Raw genomic sequence first — 25,000 nt, forward strand, 5'->3', positions numbered from 1 at the left:
TAGCGTGAAAACTAGCAAGTCCAAAACAGTATTTGACCAGAGTAGGGAGTCCACGTAGTCATTGATTGCGTGTAGCAAAACTTTTAAGAGGAAGAGGTCGAAACAACGAAAAAGGCAGGCTTAAATGAGAGACGGTAATCGCGTCAAAAACCATAGCAGGTGGAACAAAAACGAAACCATAGTAACCAGATAAATCAGGAAGAGCTAAACCAGGGATCGGAAGAGTCCAAAAACAAACAGAAAACACAAAAGGGCTCAAAAAAACAAAATAATGTCTGATCCGGGCGGCGGATCACAACAGAATTTTTGTTCTAAGTGTCACAAAGTCGAATTTTTTTTCTAGGTGTCAAAAAGACACATTTTTTTGTAAGTGTGAAAAAATTCAATTTGTTGTAAGTGTAAAAAACTCGTAATTTGTAACGACTACGTGGCATGCGGGTGGTGCTCTTCCTAGATGAAGATCGGGCTCGGACACAGCGTAAGGTAAGAAGTAATGATTTATTTAACAAATAAAAACTGACTCAGTCAAAACAAACAGAACTAGCATGGTAGCTAGAAAAGAACCAAAAGCGCTAGCATGAGAGCTCTGGGGAAAAAAAACAGAAACACTGGCACGAGGCACAAAAGGGAAAATGAAACTATTAGCATGAGAGCTAGAGGAACAACAAGCTTAGCGTGAAAACTAGCAAGTCCAAAACAGTATTTGACCAGAGTAGGGAGTCCACGTAGTCATTGATTGCGTGTAGCAAAACTTTTACGAGGAGAGGTCGAAACAACGAAAAAGGCAGGCTTAAATGAGAGACAGTAATCGCGTCAAAAACCATAGCAGGTGGAACAAAAACGAAACCATAGTAACCAGATAAATCAGGAAGAGCTAAACTAGGGATCGGAAGAGTCCAAAAACAAACAGAAAACACAAAAGGGCTCAAAAAAAACAAAATAATGTCTGATCCGGGCGGCGGATCACAACAGAATTTTTGTTCTAAGTGTCACAAAGTCGAATTTTTTTCTAGGTGTCAAAAAGTTGACATTTTTTTGTAAATGTCATAAAAAAAATGTGTTTCCTAAGTGTTAAAAAGTCAGAATTTTTCTCAAGTGTGAAAAACTCAAAAAATTATCTCAGTGTGAAAAAGTTGAAATTTTTTCCAAGTGTCAAAAAGTCGACATTTTTTCAAACTGTTACAAAGTCGAAAATTCTTGGTCAAAAAGTCAACATTTTTTCCAAGTGTCAAACAGTCCGATATTTTTTTATGTGTCAAAAAGTCGGATTTTTTTCTAAGTGCCAAAAAGTCGAAATCTGTCCGAATTTTTTTTTGTGTCAATAAGTATGAATTGTTTTTAAGTGTCAATAAGTCAACATTTTTTCTAAGTGTCAAAGTCTGAATCTTTGGTACCGTGAAACCCTGTCTGGCCCAAGAGACCCAGGTCCTGGATGTTGACCACAGAACTCTTACCCAGATGTTCGTGACGCCAATTTTATGTGGTGGAAAAGTCCGAATCTTAAACAGGAACAAAAGAGAGTTTGTTACAACAGTTTTAATTACTCACAATCAGATAGTACAAAGTTGGATTGAATCAATGTTCACACAGACAATGTCTTCGAAGACGAAAGATGGTGGACCCTCGTGAAAGGAATTAATAAGAGCGCACAACAGGCTTGGTCTTCCCTTCTTAGTTATACGCTCCATGATGACCTGATTTCTATTATAACAACTTACGTAACTGTCCAATGTTCAGGGTGACTTGACATCTCATGTCGTGTTCTTCCCAATGTATCGAGGTGAAAGTTACCCAAAACAGATTTAGGACACAAATTAGCCACTACATCAAAAAGTCACATTTTTTTCCAAGTGCCAAAGAGTCGAATTTTGTTTTAAGTGTCAAAAAGTCAAATTTTTTTTAGTGTCAATAAGTATGAATTTTTTTTAAGTGTCTAAAAGTCAAAATTTTTTTGTAAGTGGCAAAAAGTCAAACATTTTTCCAAGTGTAGAAAAGTCAAACTTTTTTGGTCAAAAAGTCGACATTTTTTCTTAGTGCCAAAAAATCTGAATTTTTTTCAAGTGTCAAAAACGTGACATTTTTTTGAAGTGTCAAAAAGTTGGATTTTTTTTTAAATGTCAAAAAGTCAAAATTTTTTCCAAGTGTCAAAAAGTCAATTTTTTTCCAGGTGTCAAAAAATCAATTTTTTCCATAAGTGTCAAAAAGACAGAATATTTTCTAAGTGCCAAAAAGTCCGAATTTTTTTCAAGTGTCAAAAACTCGACATTCTTTCTAAGTGTCAAAAATTCAAATTTTTTTTGTAAGTGGCAAAAAGTCAAACATTTTTCCAAGTGTAGAAAAGTCAAACTTTTTTGGTCAAAAAGTCGACATTTTTTCTTAGTGCCAAAAAATCTGAATTTTTTTCAAGTGTCAAAAACTTGACATTTTTTTCAAGTGTCAAAAAGTTGGATTTTTTTGTAAGTACCAAATAGTCAAAAAAATGTTCCAAGTGTCAAAAAGTCAAAATTTCTTGTTCAAAAAGTGGAACATTTTTTCCAAGCGTCAAAAATTATTTTCAAAGTCAAAATCAAAACATAATAAATTAGTACATATCTTATTTATTTTTTTTGGTCAAAAAGTCTAAACTTTTTCTAAGTGTCAAAAACTCAAAATATTTTTTAAGTGTCCAAATGTCTGAATTTGTTTGAAGTATCAACAAGTCCAAATTTTTTCCAAGTGTCAAAAAGTCTAATTTTTTTGAAATGTCAAAAAGTCAATTTTTTTCAAGTATCAAAAACTCGACATTCTTTCTAAGTGTCAGAAATTCAAATTTTTTTTGTAAGTGCCAAAAAGTCAAACATTTTTCCAAGTGTAGAAAAGTCAAACTTTTTTGGACAAAAAGTCGACATTTTTTCTTAGTGCCAAAAAATCTGAATTTTTTTCAAATGTCAAAAAGTTGATTTTTTTTGTAAGTACCAAATAGTCCAAATGTTTTCTAAGTGTCAAAAACTCAAAATATTTTTTAAGTGTCCAAAAGTCAGAATTTTTTTGAAGTATCAACAAGTCCAAATTTTTTCCAAGTGTCAACAGAGTCGAAATTTTTTCCAAGTGTCAAAAAGTCCAATTTTTTTGAAATGTCAAAAAGTCAAATTTTTTTCCAAGTGTCAAAAAGTCCATTTTTTTCCAGGTGTCAAAAAGTCAATTTTTTTCCTGGTGTCAAAAAGTCAACTTTTTCCATAAGTGTCAAAAAGACAGAATATTTTCTAAGTGCCAAAAAGTCCGAATTTTTTCCAAGTATCGAAAAGTCAAATATTTTCCAGGTGTCAAAAAGTCAATTTTTTCCATAAGTGTCAAAAAGACAGAATATTTTCTAAGTGCCAAAAAGTCCGAATTTTTTCCAAGTGTCAAAAACTCAACATTCTTTCTAAGTGTCAAAAATTCAAATTTTTTTTGTAAGTGGCAAAAAGTCAAACATTTTTCCAAGTGTAGAAAAGTCAAACTTTTTTGGTCAAAAAGTCGACATTTTTTCTTAGTGCCAAAAAATCTGAATTTTTTTCAAGTGTCAAAAACTTGACATTTTTTTCAAGTGTCAAAAAGTTGAATTTTTTTGTAAGTACCAAATAGTCAAAAAAATGTTCCAAGTGTCAAAAAGTCAAAATTTCTTGTTCAAAAAGTGGAACATTTTTTCCAAGCGTCAAAAATTATTTTCAAAGTCAAAATCAAAACATAATAAGTTAGTACATATCTTATTTATTTTTTTGGTCAAAAAGTCTAAACTTTTTCTAAGTGTCAAAAACTCAAAATATTTTTTAAGTGTCCAAATGTCTGAATTTTTTTGAAGTATCAACAAGTCCAAATTTTTTACAAGTGTCAAAAAGTCTAATTTTTTTGAAATGTCAAAAAGTCAATTTTTTTTCCAGGTGTCAAAAAGTCAATTTTTTTCCATAAGTGTCAAAAAGACAGAATATTTTCTAAGTGCCAAAAAGTCCGAATTTTTTTCAAGTGTCAAAAACTCGACATTCTTTCTAAGTGTCAAAAATTCAATTTTTTTTTGTAAGTGGCAAAAAGTCAAACATTTTTCCAAGTGTAGAAAAGTCAAACTTTTTTGGTCAAAAAGTCGACATTTTTTCTTAGTGCCAAAAAAACTGAATTTTTCCAAGTGTCAAAAACTTGACCTTTTTTTCAAGTGTCAAAAAGTTGAATTTTTTTGTAAGTACCAAATAGTCAAAAAAATGTTCCAAGTGTCAAAAAGTCAAAATTTCTTGTTCAAAAAGTGGAACATTTTTTCCAAGCGTCAAAAATTATTTTCAAAGTCAAAATCAAAACATAATAAATTAGTACATATCTTATTTATTTTTTGGGTCAAAAAGTCTAAACTTTTTCTAAGTGTCAAAAACTCAAAATATTTTTTAAGTGTCCAAATGTCTGAATTTTTTTGAAGTATCAACAAGTCCAATTTTTTTCCAAGTGTCAACAGAGTCGAAATTTTTTCCAAGTGTCAAAAAGTCTAATTTTTTTGAAATGTCAAAAAGTCAATTTTTTTTCCAGGTGTCAAAAAGTCAATTTTTTTCCATAAGTGTCAAAAAGACAGAATATTTTCTAAGGGCCAAAAAGTCCGAATTTTTTTCAAGTGTCAAAAACTCGACATTCTTTCTAAGTGTCAGAAATTCCAATTTTTTTTGTAAGTGCCAAAAAGTCAAACATTTTTCCAAGTGTAGAAAAGTCAAACTTTTTGGGCCAAAAAGTCGACATTTTTTCTTAGTGCCAAAAAATCTGAATTTTTTTCAAGTGTCAAAAAGTTGAATTTTTTTGTAAGTACCAAATAGTCCAAATGTTTTCCAAGTGTCAAAAAGTCGAAATTTCTTGTCCAAAAAGTGGAACATTTTTTTCAAGCGTCAAAAATTCTTCTCAAAGTCAAAATCAAAACATAATAAGTTAGTGCATATCTCATTTATTTTTTTGGTCAAAAAGTCTAAACTTTTTCTAAGTGTCAAAAACTCAAAATATTTTTTAAGTGTCCAAATGTCTGAATTTTTTTGAAGTATCAACAAGTCCAAATTTTTTACAAGTGTCAACAGAGTCCAAATTTTTTCCAAGTGTCAAAAAGTCAAATTTTTTTGAAATGTCAAAAAGTAAATTTTTTTTCCAGGTGTCAAAAAGTCAATTTTTTTCCAGGTGTCAAAAAGACAGAATATTTTCTAAGTGCCAAAAAGTCCGAATTTTTTCCAAGTGTCAAAAAGTCAATTTTTTTTCCAGGTGTCAAAAAGTCAATTTTTTTCCATAAGTGTCAAAAAGACAGAATATTTTCTAAGTGCCAAAAAGTCCGAATTTTTTTCAAGTGTCAAAAACTCGACATTCTTTCTAAGTGTCAAAAATTCAATTTTTTTTTGTAAGTGGCAAAAAGTCAAAAATGTTTCCAAGTGTAGAAAAGTCAACATTTTTTGGTCAAAAAGTCGACATTTTTTCTTAGTGCCAAAAATCTGAATTTTTTTCAAGTGTCAAAAAGTAGAATTTTTTTGTAAGTACCAAATAGTCAACTTTTTTTCCAAGTGTCAAAAAGTCGAAATTTCTTGTTCAAAAAGTGGAATTTTTTTTCCAAGTGTCAAAAAGTCTTCTCAAAGTCAAAATCAAAACATAATAAATTAGTACATATCTTATTTATTTTTTGGGTCAAAAAGTTTAAACTTTTTCTAAATGTCAAAAACTCAAAATATTTTTTAAGTGTCCAAAAGTCAGAATTTTTTTGAAGTATCAACAAGTCCAAATTTTTTCCAATTGTCAAAAAGTCAATTTTTTTGGAAATGTCAAAAAGTCCAATTTTTTTCCAAGTGTCAAAAAGTCAATTTTTTTTCCAGGTGTCAAAAAGTCAATTTTTTTCCATATGTGACAAAAAGACCGAATATTTTCTAAGTGCCAAAAAGTCCGAATTTTTTTCAAGTGTCAAAAACTCGACATTCTTTCTAAGTGTCAAAAATTAAATTTATTTTGTAAGTGCCAGAAAGTCAAACATTTTTCCAAGTGTCAAAAAGTCAAACTTTTTGGGCCAAAAAGTCGAAATGTTTTCTTAGTGCCAAAAAGTCTGATTTTTTTTCAAGTGTCAAAAAGTTTAATTTTTTTGTAAGTACCAAATAGTCAAACAATTTTCCAAGTGTCAAAAAGTCGAAATTTCTTGTTTAAAAAGTGGAACATTTTTTCCAAGCGTCAAAAATTATTCTCAAAGTCAAAATCAAAACATAATAAATTAGTACATATCTTATTTATTTTTTGGTCAAAAAGTCTAAACTTTTTCTAAGTGTCAAAAACTCAAAATATTTTTTAAGTGTCCAAAAGTCTGAATTTGTTTGAAGTATCAACAAGTCCAATTTTTTTCCAAGTGTCAACAGAGTCGAATTTTTTTCCAAGTGTCAAAAAGTCTAATTTTTTTGAAATGTCAAAAAGTCAAATTTTTTTCCAAGTGTCAAAAAGTCAATTTTTTTTCCAGGTGTCAAAAAGTCAATTTTTTTCCATAAGTGTCAAAAAGACAGAATATTTTCTAAGTGCCAAAAAGTCCGAATTTTTTTCAAGTGTCAAAAACTCGACATTCTTTCTAAGTATCAAAAATGTAAAAATTTTTTGTAAGTGTCAAAAAGTGAAACTTTTTTAGGCAAAGAGTCGAAATTTTTTCTTAGTGCCAAAAAGTCTGAATTTTTTTCAAGTGTCAAAAACGTGACATTTTTTTCAAGTGTCAAAAAGTAGAATTTTTTGTAAGTACCAAATAGTCGAAATTTTTTCCAAGTGTCAAAAAGTCCCAATTTTTTGTTCCAAAAGTGGAAATTTTTTCCAAGTGTCAAAAAGTCTTCTCAAAGTCAAAATCAAAACATAATAAATTAGTACGTATCTTATTTTTTTGGGGTCAAAAAGTCTAAACTTTTTCTAAGTGTCAAAAAGCCTGAATTTTTTTCTAAATGTCAAAAAGTTGACCTTTTTTCCAAGTGTCAAAAAGTCAAAAAATTTTCCGATCGTCAAAAAGTAAAAAAAATTCAAAGTGCCGAAAAGTCTAACTTTTTTCCAAGTATCAAAAGTCCAAATTTTTTCCAAGTGTCAAAATGTCAAAACATTTTTTAAGATTCAAAACGTCACATTTTTTTTCCAAGTGTCAAAAAGTCAGCATTTTTTCCAAGTGCCAAAAAGTCATTTTTTTCCAAGTGTCAAGAAGTTCAATTTTTTTTTAAGTGTCAAAAATTCAGAATTTTTTCCAAGTGTCAAAAAGTCAAAATTTCTTGTTCAAAAAGTGGAACATTTTTTCCAGGTGTCAAAAAGTCTTCTCAAAGTCAAAATCAAAACATAACAAATTAGTACATATAATATTTTTGGGGGGGTCAAAAAGTCAAATTTTTTTCTACAGTAAGTGTCAAAAACTCAAAATATTTTTTAAGCGTCAAAAAGTCTGAATTTTTTGGAAGTATCAACAAGTCCAAATTGACATTTTTCCAGGTGTCAAAAAGTCTAATTTTTTTGAAATGTCAACGAGTCCAATTTTTTTCCAAGTGTCAAAAAGTCAATTTTTTCCCATAAGTGTCAAAATGACAGAATTTTTTCTAAGTGCCAAAAAGTCATTTTTTTGGGTCTAAAAGTCTGAATTCTTTCTAAGTGTCAAAAAGTAAAAATTTCTTTTCAAGTGTCAAAAAGTCTGAATTTTTTCTAAATGTCAAAAAGTTGAACTTTTTTCCAAGTGTCAAAAAGTCAATTTTTTCCCATAAGTGTCAAAAAGACAGAATTTTTTCTAAGAGCCAAAACGTCATTTTTTTTGGTCAAAAAGTCTGAATTCTTTCTAAGTGTCAAAAAGTCAAAATTTCTTTTCAAGTGTCAAAAAGTCAGAATTTTTTCTAAATGTCAAAAAGTTAAACTATTTTCCAAGTGTCAAAGAGTCAAAAATCTTTCCAATCGTCAAAAGTCAAATTTTTTCAAAGTGCCGAAAATAATTTTTTTTTCCAAGTGTCAAAAAAGTCACATTTTTTTTCCAAGTGTCAAAAAGTCAGCATTTTTTCCAAGTGCCAAAAGGTCAGTTTTTTCCAAGTGTCAAGAAGTTTACATTTTTTTCAATTGTCAAAAATGCGAAATTTTTTCCAAGTGTCAAAAAGACGAAATTTCTTGTTCAAAAAGTGGAATTTTTTTTCCAAGTGTCAAAAAGTCTTCTCAAAGTCAAAATGAAAACATAACAAATTAGTACATATTATATTTTTTTGGGGGGTCAAAAAGTCAAATTTTTTTCTACAGTAAGTGTCAAAAACTCAAAATATTTTTTAAGCGTCAAAAAGTCTGAATTTTTTGGAAGTATCAACAAGTCCAAATTTTTTCCAAGTGTCAAAAAAGTTGACATTTTTTCCAGGTGTCAAAAAGTCTAATTTTTTTGAAATGTCAACGAGTCCAATTTTTTTCCAAGTGTCAAAAAGTCAATTTTTTCCCATAAGTGTCAAAAAGACAGATTTTTTTCTAAGTGCCAAAAAGTCATTTTTTTGGTCAAAAAGTCTGAATTCTTTCTAAGTGTCAAAAAGTCAAAATTTCTTTTCAAGTGTCAAAAAGTCAGAATTTTTTCTAAATGTCAAAAAGTTGAACTATTTTCCAAGTGTCAAAGAGTCAAAAATCTTTCCAATCGTCAAAAGTCAAATTTTTTCAAAGTGCCGAAAATAATTGTTTTTTCCAAGTGTCAAAAAAGTCACATTTTTTTCCAAGTGCCAAAAGGTCAGTTTTTTCCAAGTGTCAAGAAGTTTACATTTTTTTCAATTGTCAAAAATGCGAAATTTTTTCCAAGTGTCAAAAAGACGAAATTTCTTGTTCAAAAAGTGGAATTTTTTTTCCAAGTGTCAAAAAGTCTTCTCAAAGTCAAAATCAAAACATAATAAATTAGTACGTATCGTATTTTTTGGGGGTCCAAAAGTCTAAATGTTTTCCAAGTGTCAAAAACTCAAAATATGTTTTAAGTGTCAAAAAGTCAGAATTGTTTTGAAGTATCAACAAGTCCAACTTTTTTCCAAGTGTCAAAAGAGTCAAATTTTTTTCCAAGTGTCAAAAAGTCAAATTTTTTTGAAATGTCAACAAGTCCAATTTTTTTCCAAGTGTCAAAAAGTCAAAAATGTTTTCCAAGTGTCAAAAAGGCAGATTTTTTTTTAAGTGCCAAAAAGTTTTTTTGGGGGTCAAAAAGTCTGAATTTTTTCGAAATGTCAAAAAGTTAAACTATTTTCCAAGTGTCAAAAAGTCAAACATTTTTTCCAATTGTCAAAAAGTCAAATTTTTTCAAAGTGGCGAAAAGTAAACATTTTTTTCAAGTACCAAAAGTCAAATTTTCTTCCAAGTGCCAAAAAGACAGATTTTTTTTTAAGTGCCAAAAAGTATTTTTTGGGGTCAAAAAGTCTGAATTTTTTCGAAATGTCAAAAAGTTTAACTATTTTCCAAGTGTCAAAAAGTCAAACATTTTTTCCAATTGTCAAAAAGTCAAATTTTTTCAAAGTGGCGAAAAGTAAACATTTTTTTCAAGTACCAAAAGTCAAATTTTCTTCCAAGTGTCAAAAAGACAGATTTTTTTTTAAGTGCCAAAAAGTATTTTTTGGGGTCAAAAAGTCTGAATTTTTTCGAAATGTCAAAAAGTTTAACTATTTTCCAAGTGTCAAAAAGTCAAACATTTTTTCCAATTGTCAAAAAGTCAAATTTTTTCAAAGTGCCGAAAAGTAAACATTTTTTTCAAGTACCAAAAGTCAAATTTTCTTCCAAGTGTCAAAAAGTCAAAACATTTTTTAAGAGTCAAAAAGTCAGCATTTTCTCCAAGTGCCAAAAAGTCAGTTTTTTCTAAGTGTCAAGAAGTTACAATTTTTTTCAAGTGACCAAAATTCGAAATTTTTTCCAAGTGTCAAAAAGTCAAAAATGTTTTCCAAGTGTCAAAAAGACAGATTTTTTTTTAAGTGCCAAAAAGTATTTTTTTTGGGTCAAAAAGTCTGAATTTTTTCGAAATGTCAAAAAGTTTAACTATTTTCCAAGTGTCAAAAAGTCAAACATTTTTTCCAATTGTCAAAAAGTCAAATTTTTTCAAAGTGCCGAAAAGTAAAAATTTTTTTCAAGTACCAAAAGTCAAATTTTCTTCCAAGTGTCAAAAAGTCAAAACATTTTTTAAGAGTCAAAAAGTCAGCATTTTTTCCAAGTGCCAAAAAGTCAGTTTTTTCTAAGTGTCAAGAAGTTAAAAAAATTTTCAAGTGACCAAAATTCGAAATTTTTTCCAAGTGTTGAAAAGTCAACATTTTTTCAAAGTGCCAAAAGGTAGACATTTTTACACCACTGTATCCGACACTTTGCATTAGCCTTGATGATGTAGGGCTTAGATGCAGCTGCACAGCCATGAAAACCCCTTCCATGAATCCCTCTGCGTACTGTACGTGGGCTAATTGGAAACTCACATGAAGTTTACGTGGCCTACCACTTGGTGGCTGAGTTGCTGTTGTTCCCAAACTTCCATTTTCTTATGATAAAGCCCACAGTTGAATTTGGACTATTGAGGAGCGAGTACTGGATTTGTCGCACAGGTGGCATCCTATGACACTTCCACGCTGGAAATCACTGAGAACGGCCCATCCATGTTTGTCACTCTCCATGTGTGCGGGACCCGAGCTCGCGTGCTCATGTCAGTGCCGATGACTTGTTTGTGGGACGAGTCAGTGACCCGAGCAGGGCCGGGCGCGGAAGTTGGTCATGCGCGGGCGCCATGTCGCTCGCCATGTGATGTATAATAAATGCCGTGTAATGGATTGCATCAAGATGGGTTTGAATAATTGACCATGTTCTTTGTCTCCGTGCCCCCTCCACTTCTTCCTTGTCTGCTTTGCTCTTTTATGCTTTATATCGGAATCAGAATCAGAAATATTTTGGGGTGTCCAGACTGAGGCCGAGGGTGAAAAAAACCCTCATAGCCATAGCACACATGAACATGTGTGTAAGAGGGAAACATCAAAAAACATAAAAGGACATTAAAGACATTAAAAGATCAGAGCTGATGCAGCCAGCCATTTCTACATACAGCTACAAAAGTAAAACAACAACAAAAATAATCAACTAATAATACATATTGCACACACACACGATTGCACCATGCATAGACAAGTAACCAAACAAACATCATTTCAACACGGTCAGGCTCAAAACTATTAAAGAAGAAGGAATTAAACAGAGACAGAATTAAATTCGGCTCAATTGAGGAGAGACGTCTGGACTGTGCTCTTGTACGGAACTCACCACGCTCTGGCGAAATATTGTAAGGCCTCCTCTTTATTTGGACTTTCCCTGATTATATGCTTCACCAGCTTGGAAGTAGGTGCAGTTGTGCCTTTTCTCTTGACGGATTCTTGCACGGTTGACCCTCTCTCTAAAAGTCACTTTGCCGCGCAACAATGAGGTTTTTCTTCAGCGAAGCGGAATTGACCTGCCACTTATTCAGTGGACTGTGCTTCAACGCTAATTGAGCAAAACCCAAACAAGAAGTCTAGTCAGATGGGAATGGGACATCTACATTTCTGTGAATCAAAAAACAAATTAGTAATTGTAAGACTGTAAAAAGTCTGAAATTTTTCAAAGTGTCAAAAAGTCAACATTTTTTCTAATCATCAAAAAGACAACATTTTTTCTAAGTGTCAAAAAGTCGACATTTTTCAAAGTGTCAAAAAATATTTTTTTTGTCAATGTGAAAAATTTGAATTTTTTTGTAAGTGTGAAAAACTCAAATTTTTTTCTAAGTGTGAAAAACTCAATTCTTTTTATAAGTGTCAGAAAGTCAATTTTTTTGTAAATTCAAAAAGACAATTTTTTTCGTAAGTGTAAAAAAGTCAGAATTTTTTTCAAGTGTGAAAATTTTGAAATTTTTTCTCAGTGTGAAAAACTCAAAAAAGAATTTAGTGTGAAAACGTGGAAATTTTTTCCAAGTGTCAAAAAGACAACATTTTTTCTAAGTGTCAAAAAGTCGACATTTTTCTAAGTGTCAAAAAATATTTTTTTTGTCAATGTGAAAAATTTGAATTTTTTTGTAAGTGTGAAAAACTCAAATTTTTTTCCAAGTGTGAAAAACTCAATTCTTTTTATAAGTGTCAAAAAGTCAATTTTTTTCGTAAGTGTAAAAAAGTCAGAATTTTTTTCAAGTGTGAAAATTTTGAAATTTTTTCTCAGTGTGAAAAACTCAAAAAAGAATTTGGTGTGAAAACGTGGAAGTTTTTTCCAAGTGTCAAAAAGACAACATTTTTTCTAAGTGTCAAAAAGTCGACATTTTTCTAAGTGTCAAAAAATATTTTTTTTGTCAATGTGAAAAATTTGAATTTTTTTGTAAGTGTGAAAAACTAAATTTTTTTTCCAAGTGTGAAAAACTCAATTCTTTTTATAAGTGTCAAAAAGTCATTCTTTTTGTAAATTCAAAAAGACATTTTTTTCCGTAAGTATAAAAAAGTCAGAATTTTTTTCAAGTGTGAAAATTTTGAAATTTTTTCTCAGTGTGAAAAACTCAAAAAAGAATTTAGTGTGAAAACGTGGAATTTTTTTCCAAGTGTCAAAAAGTCGACATTTTTCTAAGTGTCAAAAAATATATATTTTTTTGTCAGTGTGAAAAACTAGATTTTTTTTGTAAGTGTAAACAATTCACATTTTTTTCCAACTGTCAAAAAGTCGCATTTTTTTGTAAGTGTCAAAAAGACCATTTTTTTCATAAGTGTAAAAAAGTCAGAATTTTTTTCAAGTGTGAAAATCTCCCCAAAAATTAAATGGGAAAAAGTGGAAATTTTTTCTAAGTGTCAAAAAGTCAAAATTTTTTAGAATTGTCAAAAAGTTTACATTTCTTGGTCAAAAAGACAACATTTTTTCTAAGTGTTAAAAATTCTGAGTTTTTTTTCAAGTGTCAAAAGTCAATTTTTTCTAATTGTCAAAAAGACAAATTTTTTTCTAAGTGTCAAAAGATATTTTTTGGGTCAGTGTGAAAAACTTGAATTTTTTTGTAAGTGTGAAAAACAAAACATTTTTCTAAGTGTGAAAAACTAAATTTTTCTCATAAGTGTCAAAAAGTCAATTTTGTTTGTAAGTGTCAAAAAGACCATTTTTCGTAAGTGTAAAAAGTCAGAATTTTTTTCAAGTGTGAAAATCTCGAAATTTTTTCTCAGTGTGAAAAACTCAAAAACTATTTAAATGTGAAAAAGTGGACATTTTTTCTAAGTGTCAAAAAGTCGAAATTTCTTGGCCAAAAAGACAACATTTTCTCTAAGTGTTAAAAATTCAGATTTTTTTTAAAGTGTCAAAAAGTCGATTTTTTTCTAATTGTCAAAAAGACACATTTATTTCTAAGTGTCAAAAAGTCGACATTTTTCAAGTGTCAAAAAATATTTTTTTGTCAGTGTGAAAAACTCAAATTTTTTTCGAAGTGTGAAAAACTAATTTTTTTTTTATAAGTGTCAAAAAGTCGAATTTTTTTCCAAATGTCAAAAAGACCATTTTTTTTGTAAATGTAAAAAAGTCTGAATTTTTTTCAAGTGTGAAAATCTCGAAATTTTTTCTGTGTGAAAAACTCAAAAACTATTTAAATGTGAAAAAGTGGACATTTTTTCTAAGTGTCAAAAAGTCTAAATTTTTTAGAATTGTCAAAAAGTTGAAATTTCTTGGTCAAAATGACAACATTTTTTGTAAGTGTCAAAAATTCTGATTTTTTTTTTCAAGTGTCAAAAAGTCAAACATTTTTCAAAGTGTCAAAAAGTCGAATCTTTTTCCAAGTGTCAAAAGGTCCAACTATTTTTTAAGTGTCAAAAAGTAAGAATTTGTTTCAAGTGTCTAAAAGTCGCAAAAAAATTTAAGTGTCAAAAAGTCTGAATTTTTTCAAAGTGTCAAAAATTGCCAGAAATAGCCAATTTGCTCACTTTACCTTTAATAAATAAATGTATATATATTTTAAAAAAATGGGTATTTCTGTCTGTCATTCCGTCGTACATTTTTTTCCCTTTACGGAAGGTTTTTTGTAGAGAATAAAAGATGAAAAAACACTTAACGGATTAAAAGAGGAAAAAGATTAAAATAAAATTTTGAAACATAGTTTATCTTCATTTTTGACTCTTTAAAATTCAAAATTCAACCCCCCAAAAAATGACGAGAAAAACTAGCTAATTTGAATCTTTTTGAAAAAAAAAAAAAAAAAAAAAGGATTTATGGAACATCATTAGTAATTTTTCCTGATAAAGATTAATTTTCGAATTTTGATGACATGTTTTAAATAGGTTAAAATCCAATCTGCACTTTGTTAGAATATATAACAAATTGGACCAAGCTATATTTCTAACAAAGACAAATCATTATTTCTTCTAGATTTTCCAGATTTTTTTTTTTAAAAGACTTTAAAATAAGATTTAAATTGATTCTACAGATTTTCTAGATTTGCCAGAATAATCTTTTAGGATTTTAATCATAATAAGTTTGAAGAAAATATTTCACAAATATTCTTCGTTGAAAAAACAGAAGCTAAAATGAAGAATTAAATTAAAATGTATTTATTATTCTTTAAAATAAAAAAAAATAAAAATACTTGAACGTTGATTTAAATTGTCAGGAAAGAAGAGGAAGGAATTTAAAAGCTAAAAAGGTATATGTGTTTAAAAATCCTAAAATCATTTTTAAGGTTGTAATTCTTCTCTAAAATTGTCTTTCTGAAAGTTATAAGAAGCAAAATAAAAATAAAAAAAAGAATTTATTTAAACAAGTGAAGACCAAGTTTTTAAAATATTTTCATGGATTTTCAAATTCTAGTTGAGTTTTGTCTCTCTTAGAATTAAAAATGTCGAACAAAGCGAGTCCAGCTTGTAAATAAATACAATTTTAAAAATTTAGGCAGCTCACTGGTAAGTGCTGCTATTTGAGCTATTTTTAGAACAGGCAGTGCCTGTGGGCACCGTGTCAGTGACCCCTGCTTTAGACTGCAATATGACTCAAGTAAACAACGCCGGACATTTTATATGTTCCATTGAGAATATAAAACATTACACATGGCGCTCAAAACTCTATCAAATGTTTTAGTACGACTTTGGTAAGCTGCGAAGCTGCACCGCTTGATGTTCTTCAACCTGCAAGTCTTCTGGTGTGTGTATAAGGTGTGTATAAGGTGTGTATAAGGTGTGTATAAGGTGTGTATAAGGTGTGTATAAGGTGTGTATAAGGTGTGTATAAGGTGTGTATAAGGTGTGTATAAGGTGTGTGTATAAGGTGTGTATAAGGTGTGTATAAGGTGTGTGTATAAGGTGTGTATAAGGTGTGTGTATAAGGTGTGTATAAGGTGTGTATAAGGTGTGTATAAGGTGTGTATAAGGTGTGTATAAGGTGTGTATAAGGTGTGTATAAGGTGTGTGTATAAGGTGTGTATAAGGTGTGTATAAGGTGTGTGTATAAGGTGTGTATAAGGTGTGTATAAGGTGTGTATAAGGTGTGTATAAGGTGTGTATAAGGTGTGTATAAGGTGTGTATAAGGTGTGTGTATAAGGTGTGTATAAGGTGTGTATAAGGTGTGTGTATAAGGTGTGTGTATAAGGTGTGTATAAGGTGTGTATAAGGTGTGTGTATAAGGTGTGTATAAGGTGTGTATAAGGTGTGTGTATAAGGTGTGTATAAGGTGTGTATAAGGTGTGTATAAGGTGTGTGTAAGGTGTGTATAAGGTGTGTATAAGGTGTGTATAAGGTGTGTGTATAAGGTGTGTATAAGGTGTGTATAAGGTGTGTGTATAAGGTGTGTGTATAAGGTGTGTATAAGGTGTGTATAAGGTGTGTGTATAAGGTGTGTATAAGGTGTGTATAAGGTGTGTATAAGGTGTGTATAAGGTGTGTATAAGGTGTGTATAAGGTGTGTATAAGGTGTGTATAAGGTGTGTATAAGGTGTGTATAAGGTGTGTATAAGGTGTGTATAAGGTGTGTATAAGGTGTGTATAAGGTGTGTATAAGGTGTGTATAAGGCGTGTATAAGGCGTGTATAAGGTGTGTATAAGGCGTGTATAAGGCGTGTATAAGGTGTGTATAAGGTGTGTATAAGGTGTGTATAAGGCGTGTATAAGGTGTGTGTAAGGTGTGTGTAAGGTGTGTATAAGGTGTGTGTAAGGTGTGTGTAAGGCGTGTATAAGGCGTGTATAAGGTGTGTATAAGGCGTGTATAAGGCGTGTATAAGGTGTGTATAAGGTGTGTATAAGGTGTGTATAAGGCGTGTATAAGGTGTGTATAAGGTGTGTATAAGGTGTGTATAAGGTGTGTGTAAGGTGTGTATAAGGTGTGTATAAGGTGTGTATAAGGCGTGTATAAGGTGTGTATAAGGTGTGTATAAGGCGTGTATAAGGCGTGTATAAGGTGTGTATAAGGTGTGTATAAGGTGTGTATAAGGCGTGTATAAGGTGTGTATAAGGTGTGTATAAGGTGTGTATAAGGTGTGTGTAAGGTGTGTATAAGGTGTGTATAAGGTGTGTATAAGGTGTGTATAAGGCGTGTATAAGGTGTGTATAAGGTGTGTATAAGGTGTGTATAAGGTGTGTATAAGGCGTGTATAAGGCGTGTATAAGGTGTGTATAAGGCGTGTATAAGGCGTGTATAAGGTGTGTATAAGGTGTGTATAAGGTGTGTATAAGGCGTGTATAAGGTGTGTATAAGGTGTGTATAAGGTGTGTGTAAGGTGTGTGTAAGGTGTGTATAAGGTGTGTATAAGGTGTGTATAAGGCGTGTATAAGGTGTGTATAAGGTGTGTATAAGGCGTGTATAAGGCGTGTATAAGGTGTGTATAAGGTGTGTATAAGGTGTGTATAAGGCGTGTATAAGGTGTGTATAAGGTGTGTATAAGGTGTGTATAAGGTGTGTGTAAGGTGTGTATAAGGTGTGTATAAGGTGTGTATAAGGTGTGTATAAGGCGTGTATAAGGTGTGTATAAGGTGTGTATAAGGTGTGTATAAGGTGTGTATAAGGTGTGTATAAGGTGTGTATAAGGTGTGTGTATAAGGTGTGTATAAGGTGTGTATAAGGTGTGTATAAGGTGTGTATAAGGTGTGTATAAGGTGTGTATAAGGTGTGTATAAGGTGTGTATAAGGTGTGTATAAGGTGTGTGTATAAGGTGTGTGTATAAGGTGTGTATAAGGTGTGTATAAGGTGTGTGTAAGGTGTGTATAAGGTGTGTATAAGGTGTGTATAAGGTGTGTATAAGGTGTGTATAAGGTGTGTATAAGGCGTGTATAAGGTGTGTATAAGGTGTGTATAAGGTGTGTGTATAAGGTGTGTATAAGGTGTGTATAAGGCGTGTATAAGGTGTGTATAAGGTGTGTATAAGGTGTGTATAAGGTGTGTATAAGGTGTGTATAAGGTGTGTGTATAAGGTGTGTATAAGGTGTGTATAAGGTGTGTATAAGGTGTGTATAAGGTGTGTATAAGGTGTGTATAAGGTGTGTATAAGGTGTGTGTAAGGTGTGTGTAAGGTGTGTATAAGGTGTGTATAAGGTGTGTATAAGGTGTGTATAAGGTGTGTATAAGGTGTGTATAAGGTGTGTATAAGGTGTGTATAAGGTGTGTATAAGGTGTGTATAAGGTGTGTATAAGGTGTGTATAAGGTGTGTGTATAAGGTGTGTATAAGGTGTGTATAAGGTGTGTATAAGGTGTGTATAAGGTGTGTATAAGGTGTGTGTATAAGGTGTGTATAAGGTGTGTGTATAAGGTGTGTATAAGGTGTGTATAAGGTGTGTATAAGGTGTGTATAAGGTGTGTGTATAAGGTGTGTATAAGGTGTGTATAAGGTGTGTATAAGGTGTGTATAAGGTGTGTATAAGGTGTGTGTATAAGGTGTGTATAAGGTGTGTATAAGGTGTGTATAAGGTGTGTGTATAAGGTAAGACGTTATCTGCCGTTTTATTTCTCAATATTATGCGAAAGCAACTTTTTTTTACTTTCTGGTACATGCTGATCTGTATTAGGGTCCTCTGTCCAGAAAGGACATTCGGTCCTTAATAATATGACTCCTTTAATGCGTCTTATGTAGGAAAAAAATACAAAAACTGACCATTGGTTGTGAATTGTGAATTATATAGCGCTTTTCTCTAGTGACTCAAAGCACTTTACATAGTGAAACCCAATATCTAAGTTACATTTAAACCAGTGTGGGTGGCACTGGGAGCAGGTGGGTAAAGTGTCTTGCCCAAGGACACAACGGCAGTGACTAGGATGGCGGGAGCGGGAATCGAACCTGAAACCCTCAAGTTGCTGGCACGGCCGCTCTACCAACCAAGGCGGTGTGACGTGTACAGAAGGCGGTGCGACGTGTAGAGAAGGCGGTGCGACGTGTAGAGAAGGCGGTGTGACGTGTAGAGAAGGCGGTGCGACGTGTAGAGAAGGCGGTGTGACGTGTAGAGAAGGCGGTGTGACGTGTAGAGAAGGCGGTGTGACGTGTAGAGAAGGCGGTGCGACGTGTAGAGAAGGCGGTGTGACGTGTAGAGAAGGCGGTGTGACGTGTAGAAAAGGCGGTGTGACGTGTAGAGAAGGCGGTGTGACGTGTAGAGAAGGCGGTGCGACGTGTAGAGAAGGCGGTGTGACGTGTACAGAAGGCGGTGCGACGTGTAGAGAAGGCGGTGTGACGTGTAGAGAAGGCGGTGTGACGTGTAGAAAAGAAGGTGCGACGTGTAGAGAAGGCGGTGTGACGTGTAGAGAAGGCGGTGTGACGTGTAGAGAAGGCGGTGCGACGTGTAGAGAAGGCGGTGTGACGTGTAGAGAAGGCGGTGTGACGTGTAGAGAAGGCGGTGTGACGTGTACAGAAGGCGGTGCGACGTGTAGAGAAGGCGGTGCGACGTGTAGAGAAGGCGGTGTGACGTGTAGAGAAGGCGGTGTGACGTGTACAGAAGGCGGTGCGACGTGTAGAGAAGGCGGTGTGACGTGTAGAGAAGGCGGTGTGACGTGTAGAGAAGGCGGTGTGACGTGTAGAGAAGGCGGTGCGACGTGTAGAGAAGGCGGTGTGACGTGTAGAGAAGGCGGTGTGACGTGTAGAGTAGGCGGTGTGACGTGTAGAGAAGGCGGTGTGACGTGTAGAGAAGGCGGTGCGACGTGTAGAGAAAGCGGTGTGACGTGTAGAGAAGGCGGTGTGACGTGTAGAGAAGGCGGTGCGACGTGTAGAGAAGGCGGTGTGACGTGTACAGAAGGCGGTGCGACGTGTAGAGAAGGCGGTGTGACGTGTAGAGAAGGCGGTGTGACGTGTAGAAAAGAAGGTGCGACGTGTAGAGAAGGCGGTGTGACGTGTAGAGAAGGCGGTGTGACGTGTACAGAAGGCGGTGTGACGTGTACAGAAGGCGGTGTGACGTGTAGAAAAGAAGGTGCGACGTGTAGAGAAGGCGGTGTGACGTGTAGAAAAGGCGGTGTGACGTGTAGAGAAGGCGGTGCGACGTGTAGAGAAGGCGGTGTGACGTGTACAGAAGGCGGTGCGACGTGTAGAGAAGGCGGTGTGACGTGTAGAGAAGGCGGTGTGACGTGTAGAAAAGAAGGTGCGACGTGTAGAGAAGGCGGTGTGACGTGTAGAGAAGGCGGTGTGACGTGTACAGAAGGCGGTGTGACGTGTAGAGAAGGTGGTGTGACGTGTAGAGAAGGCGGTGCGACGTGTAGAGAAGGCGGTGTGACGTGTAGAGAAGGCGGTGTGACGTGTAGAGTAGGCGGTGTGACGTGTACAGAAGGCGGTGTGACGTGTACAGAAGGCGGTGTGACGTGTAGAAAAGAAGGTGCGACGTGTAGAGAAGGCGGTGTGACGTGTAGAAAAGGCGGTGTGACGTGTACAGAAGGCGGTGCGACGTGTAGAGAAGGCGGTGTGACGTGTACAGAAGGCGGTGCGACGTGTAGAGAAGGCGGTGTGACGTGTAGAAAAGAAGGTGCGACGTGTAGAGAAGGCGGTGTGACGTGTAGAGAAGGCGGTGTGACGTGTAGAGAAGGCGGTGTGACGTGTAGAAAAGAAGGTGCGACGTGTAGAGAAGGCGGTGTGACGTGTAGAGAAGGCGGTGTGACGTGTACAGAAGGCGGTGCGACGTGTAGAGAAGGCGGTGTGACGTGTAGAGAAGGCGGTGTGACGTGTAGAAAAGAAGGTGCGACGTGTAGAGAAGGCGGTGTGACGTGTAGAGAAGGCGGTGCGACGTGTAGAGAAGGCGGTGTGACGTGTACAGAAGGCGGTGCGACGTGTAGAGAAGGCAGTGCGACGTGTAGAGAAGGCGGTGTGACGTGTAGAAAAGAAGGTGCGACGTGTAGAGAAGGCGGTGTGACGTGTAGAGAAGGCGGTGTGACGTGTACAGAAGGCGGTGCGACGTGTAGAGAAGGCGGTGTGACGTGTAGAGAAGGCGGTGTGACGTGTAGAGAAGGTGGTGTGACGTGTAGAGAAGGCGGTGCGACGTGTAGAGAAGGCGGTGTGACGTGTAGAGAAGGCGGTGTGACGTGTAGAGTAGGCGGTGTGACGTGTAGAGAAGGCGGTGTGACGTGTAGAGAAGGCGGTGCGACGTGTAGAGAAGGCGGTGTGACGTGTAGAGAAGGCGGTGTGACGTGTAGAGAAGGCGGTGCGACGTGTAGAGAAGGCGGTGTGACGTGTACAGAAGGCGGTGCGACGTGTAGAGAAGGCGGTGTGACGTGTAGAGAAGGCGGTGTGACGTGTAGAAAAGAAGGTGCGACGTGTAGAGAAGGCGGTGTGACGTGTAGAGAAGGCGGTGTGACGTGTACAGAAGGCGGTGTGACGTGTACAGAAGGCGGTGTGACGTGTAGAAAAGAAGGTGCGACGTGTAGAGAAGGCGGTGTGACGTGTAGAAAAGGCGGTGTGACGTGTAGAGAAGGCGGTGTGACGTGTAGAGAAGGCGGTGCGACGTGTAGAGAAGGCGGTGTGACGTGTACAGAAGGCGGTGCGACGTGTAGAGAAGGCGGTGTGACGTGTAGAGAAGGCGGTGTGACGTGTAGAAAAGAAGGTGCGACGTGTAGAGAAGGCGGTGTGACGTGTAGAGAAGGCGGTGTGACGTGTACAGAAGGCGGTGTGACGTGTAGAGAAGGTGGTGTGACGTGTAGAGAAGGCGGTGCGACGTGTAGAGAAGGCGGTGTGACGTGTAGAGAAGGCGGTGTGACGTGTAGAGTAGGCGGTGTGACGTGTACAGAAGGCGGTGTGACGTGTACAGAAGGCGGTGTGACGTGTAGAAAAGAAGGTGCGACGTGTAGAGAAGGCGGTGTGACGTGTAGAAAAGGCGGTGTGACGTGTACAGAAGGCGGTGCGACGTGTAGAGAAGGCGGTGTGACGTGTACAGAAGGCGGTGCGACGTGTAGAGAAGGCGGTGTGACGTGTACAGAAGGCGGTGCGACGTGTAGAGAAGGCGGTGTGACGTGTAGAGAAGGCGGTGTGACGTGTAGAAAAGGCGGTGTGACGTGTAGAGAAGGCGGTGTGACGTGTAGAGAAGGCGGTGCGACGTGTAGAGAAGGCGGTGTGACGTGTACAGAAGGCGGTGCGACGTGTAGAGAAGGCGGTGTGACGTGTAGAGAAGGCGGTGTGACGTGTAGAATAGAAGGTGCGACGTGTAGAGAAGGCGGTGTGACGTGTAGAGAAGGCGGTGTGACGTGTAGAGAAGGCGGTGTGACGTGTAGAAAAGGCGGTGTGACGTGTAGAGAAGGCGGTGTGACGTGTAGAGAAGGCGGTGCGACGTGTAGAGAAGGCGGTGTGACGTGTACAGATGGCGGTGCGACGTGTAGAGAAGGCGGTGTGACGTGTAGAAAAGGCGGTGTGACGTGTAGAGAAGGCGGTGTGACGTGTAGAGAAGGCGGTGCGACGTGTAGAGAAGGCGGTGTGACGTGTAGAGAAGGCGGTGTGACGTGTACAGAAGGCGGTAATGTGTGACGTGTACAGAAGGCGGTTGTGACGTGTAGAAAAAGAAGGTGCGACGTGTAGAGAAGGCGGTGATGTGACGTGTAGAAGGCGGATTTCTGGGTGATGTGACGTGTACAGAAGGCGGTTGCGACGTGTAGAGAAGGCGGTGTGACGTGTACAGAAGGCGGGTGCGACGTGTAGAGAAGGCGGTGTGACGTGTACAGAACTCAGGTGCGACGTGTAGAGAAGGCGGTGTGTGACGTGAATAGGGGTGTGACGTGTAGAAAAGGCGGTGTGACGTGTAGAGAAGGCGGTTGTGACGTGTAGAGAAGGCGGTGCGACGTGTAGAGAAGGCGGTGTGACGTGTACAGAAGGCGGTGCGACGTGTAGAGAAGGCGGTGTGACGTGTAGAGAAGGCGGTGTGACGTGTAGAAAAGAAGGTGCGACGTGTAGAGAAGGCGGTGTGACGTGTAGAGAAGGCGGTGTGACGTGTAGAGAAGGCGGTGTGACGTGTAGAAAAGGCGGTGTGACGTGTAGAGAAGGCGGTGTGACGTGTAGAGAAGGCGGTGCGACGTGTAGAGAAGGCGGTGTGACGTGTACAGAAGGCGGTGCGACGTGTAGAGAAGGCGGTGTGACGTGTAGAAAAGGCGGTGTGACGTGTAGAGAAGGCGGTGTGACGTGTAGAGAAGGCGGTGCGACGTGTAGAGAAGGCGGGTGTGACGTGTACAGAAGGCGGTGCGACGTGTAGAGAAGGCGGTGTGACGTGTAGAGAAGGCGGTGTGGTGTGACGTGTAGAAAAGAAGGTGCGACGTGTAGAGAAGGCGGTGTGACGTGTAGAGAAGGCGGTGTGACGTGTACAGAAGGCGGTGTGACGTGTAGAGAAGGTGGTGTGACGTGTAGAGAAGGCGGTGCGACGTGTAGAGAAGGCGGTGTGACGTGTAGAGAAGGCGGTGTGACGTGTAGAGTAGGCGGTGTGACGTGTACAGAAGGCGGTGTGACGTGTACAGAAGGCGGTGTGACGTGTAGAAAAGAAGGTGCGACGTGTAGAGAAGGCGGTGTGACGTGTAGAAAATAAGGTGCGACGTGTAGAGAAGGCGGTGTGACGTGTAGAAAATAAGGTGCGACGTGTAGAGAAGGCGGTGTGACGTGTAGAAAAGGCGGTGTGACGTGTACAGAAGGCGGTGCGACGTGTAGAGAAGGCGGTGTGACGTGTACAGAAGGCGGTGCGACGTGTAGAGAAGGCGGTGTGACGTGTACAGAAGGCGGTGCGACGTGTAGAGAAGGCGGTGTGACGTGTAGAGAAGGCGGTGTGACGTGTAGAAAAGGCGGTGTGACGTGTAGAGAAGGCGGTGTGACGTGTAGAGAAGGCGGTGCGACGTGTAGAGAAGGCGGTGTGACGTGTACAGAAGGCGGTGCGACGTGTAGAGAAGGCGGTGTGACGTGTAGAGAAGGCGGTGTGACGTGTAGAAAAGAAGGTGCGACGTGTAGAGAAGGCGGTGTGACGTGTAGAGAAGGCGGTGTGACGTGTACAGAAGGCGGTGTGACGTGTAGAAAAGGCGGTGTGACGTGTAGAGAAGGCGGTGTGACGTGTAGAGAAGGCGGTGCGACGTGTAGAGAAGGCGGTGTGACGTGTACAGATGGCGGTGCGACGTGTAGAGAAGGCGGTGTGACGTGTAGAAAAGGCGGTGTGACGTGTAGAGAAGGCGGTGTGACGTGTAGAGAAGGCGGTGCGACGTGTAGAGAAGGCGGTGTGACGTGTACAGAAGGCGGTGCGACGTGTAGAGAAGGCGGTGTGACGTGTAGAGAAGGCGGTGTGACGTGTAGAAAAGAAGGTGCGACGTGTAGAGAAGGCGGTGTGACGTGTAGAGAAGGCGGTGTGACGTGTAGAGAAGGCGGTGTGACGTGTAGAAAAGAAGGTGCGACGTGTAGAGAAGGCGGTGTGACGTGTAGAGAAGGCGGTGTGACGTGTACAGAAGGCGGTGTGACGTGTAGAGAAGGCGGTGCGACGTGTACAGAAGGCGGTGTGACGTGTACAAAAGGCGGTGTGACGTGTACAAAAGGCGGTGTGACGTGTACAAAAGGCGGTGTGACGTGTAGAGAAGGCGGTGTGACGTGTAGAGAAGGCGGTGTGACGTGTAGAGAAGGCGGTGTGACGTGTACAGAAGGCGGTGTGACGTGTAGAGAAGGCGGTGCGACGTGTACAGAAGGCGGTGTGACGTGTACAAAAGGCGGTGTGACGTGTACAAAAGGCGGTGTGACGTGTAGAGAAGGCGGTGTGACGTGTAGAGAAGGCGGTGTGACGTGTAGAAAAGAAGGTGCGACGTGTAGAGAAGGCAGTGTGACGTGTAGAGAAGGCGGTGCGACGTGTACAGAAGGCGGTGTGACGTGTAGAGAAGGTGGTGTGACGTGTAGAGAAGGCAGTGCGACGTGTAGAGAAGGCAGTGCGACGTGTAGAGAAGGCGGTGTGACGTGTAGAGAAGGCGGTGTGACGTGTAGAGTAGGCGGTGCGACATGTACAGAAGGCGGTGTGACGTGTAGAGAAGGCGGTGTGACGTGTACAGAAGGCGGTGTGACGTGTACAGAAGGCGGTGTGACGTGTAGAAAAGAAGGTGCGACGTGTAGAGAAGGCGGTGTGACGTGTAGAAAAGGCGGTGTGACGTGTAGAGAAGGCGGTGTGACGTGTAGAGAAGGCGGTGCGACGTGTAGAGAAGGCGGTGTGACGTGTACAGAAGGCGGTGCGACGTGTAGAGAAGGCGGTGTGACGTGTAGAGAAGGCGGTGTGACGTGTAGAAAAGAAGGTGCGACGTGTAGAGAAGGCGGTGTGACGTGTAGAGAAGGCGGTGTGACGTGTACAGAAGGCGGTGTGACGTGTAGAGAAGGTGGTGTGACGTGTAGAGAAGGCGGTGCGACGTGTAGAGAAGGCGGTGTGACGTGTAGAGAAGGCGGTGTGACGTGTAGAGTAGGCGGTGTGACGTGTACAGAAGGCGGTGTGACGTGTACAGAAGGCGGTGTGACGTGTAGAAAAGAAGGTGCGACGTGTAGAGAAGGCGGTGTGACGTGTAGAAAAGGCGGTGTGACGTGTAGAGAAGGCGGTGTGACGTGTAGAGAAGGCGGTGCGACGTGTAGAGAAGGCGGTGTGACGTGTACAGAAGGCGGTGCGACGTGTAG

The 25,000-nt window shown here is 38.1% G+C and overlaps 1 pseudogene; it reads left to right on the top strand.

The window, feature by feature from the left end:
• Positions 1-25,000, top strand: part of LOC133544966 (metabotropic glycine receptor-like) — a 190,900-nt pseudogene that overhangs the window by 7,676 nt on the left and 158,224 nt on the right.

Source organism: Nerophis ophidion, linkage group LG28 (genome assembly GCF_033978795.1).
Source record: "Nerophis ophidion isolate RoL-2023_Sa linkage group LG28, RoL_Noph_v1.0, whole genome shotgun sequence".
Classification (NCBI taxonomy): Eukaryota; Metazoa; Chordata; class Actinopteri; order Syngnathiformes; family Syngnathidae; genus Nerophis; species Nerophis ophidion.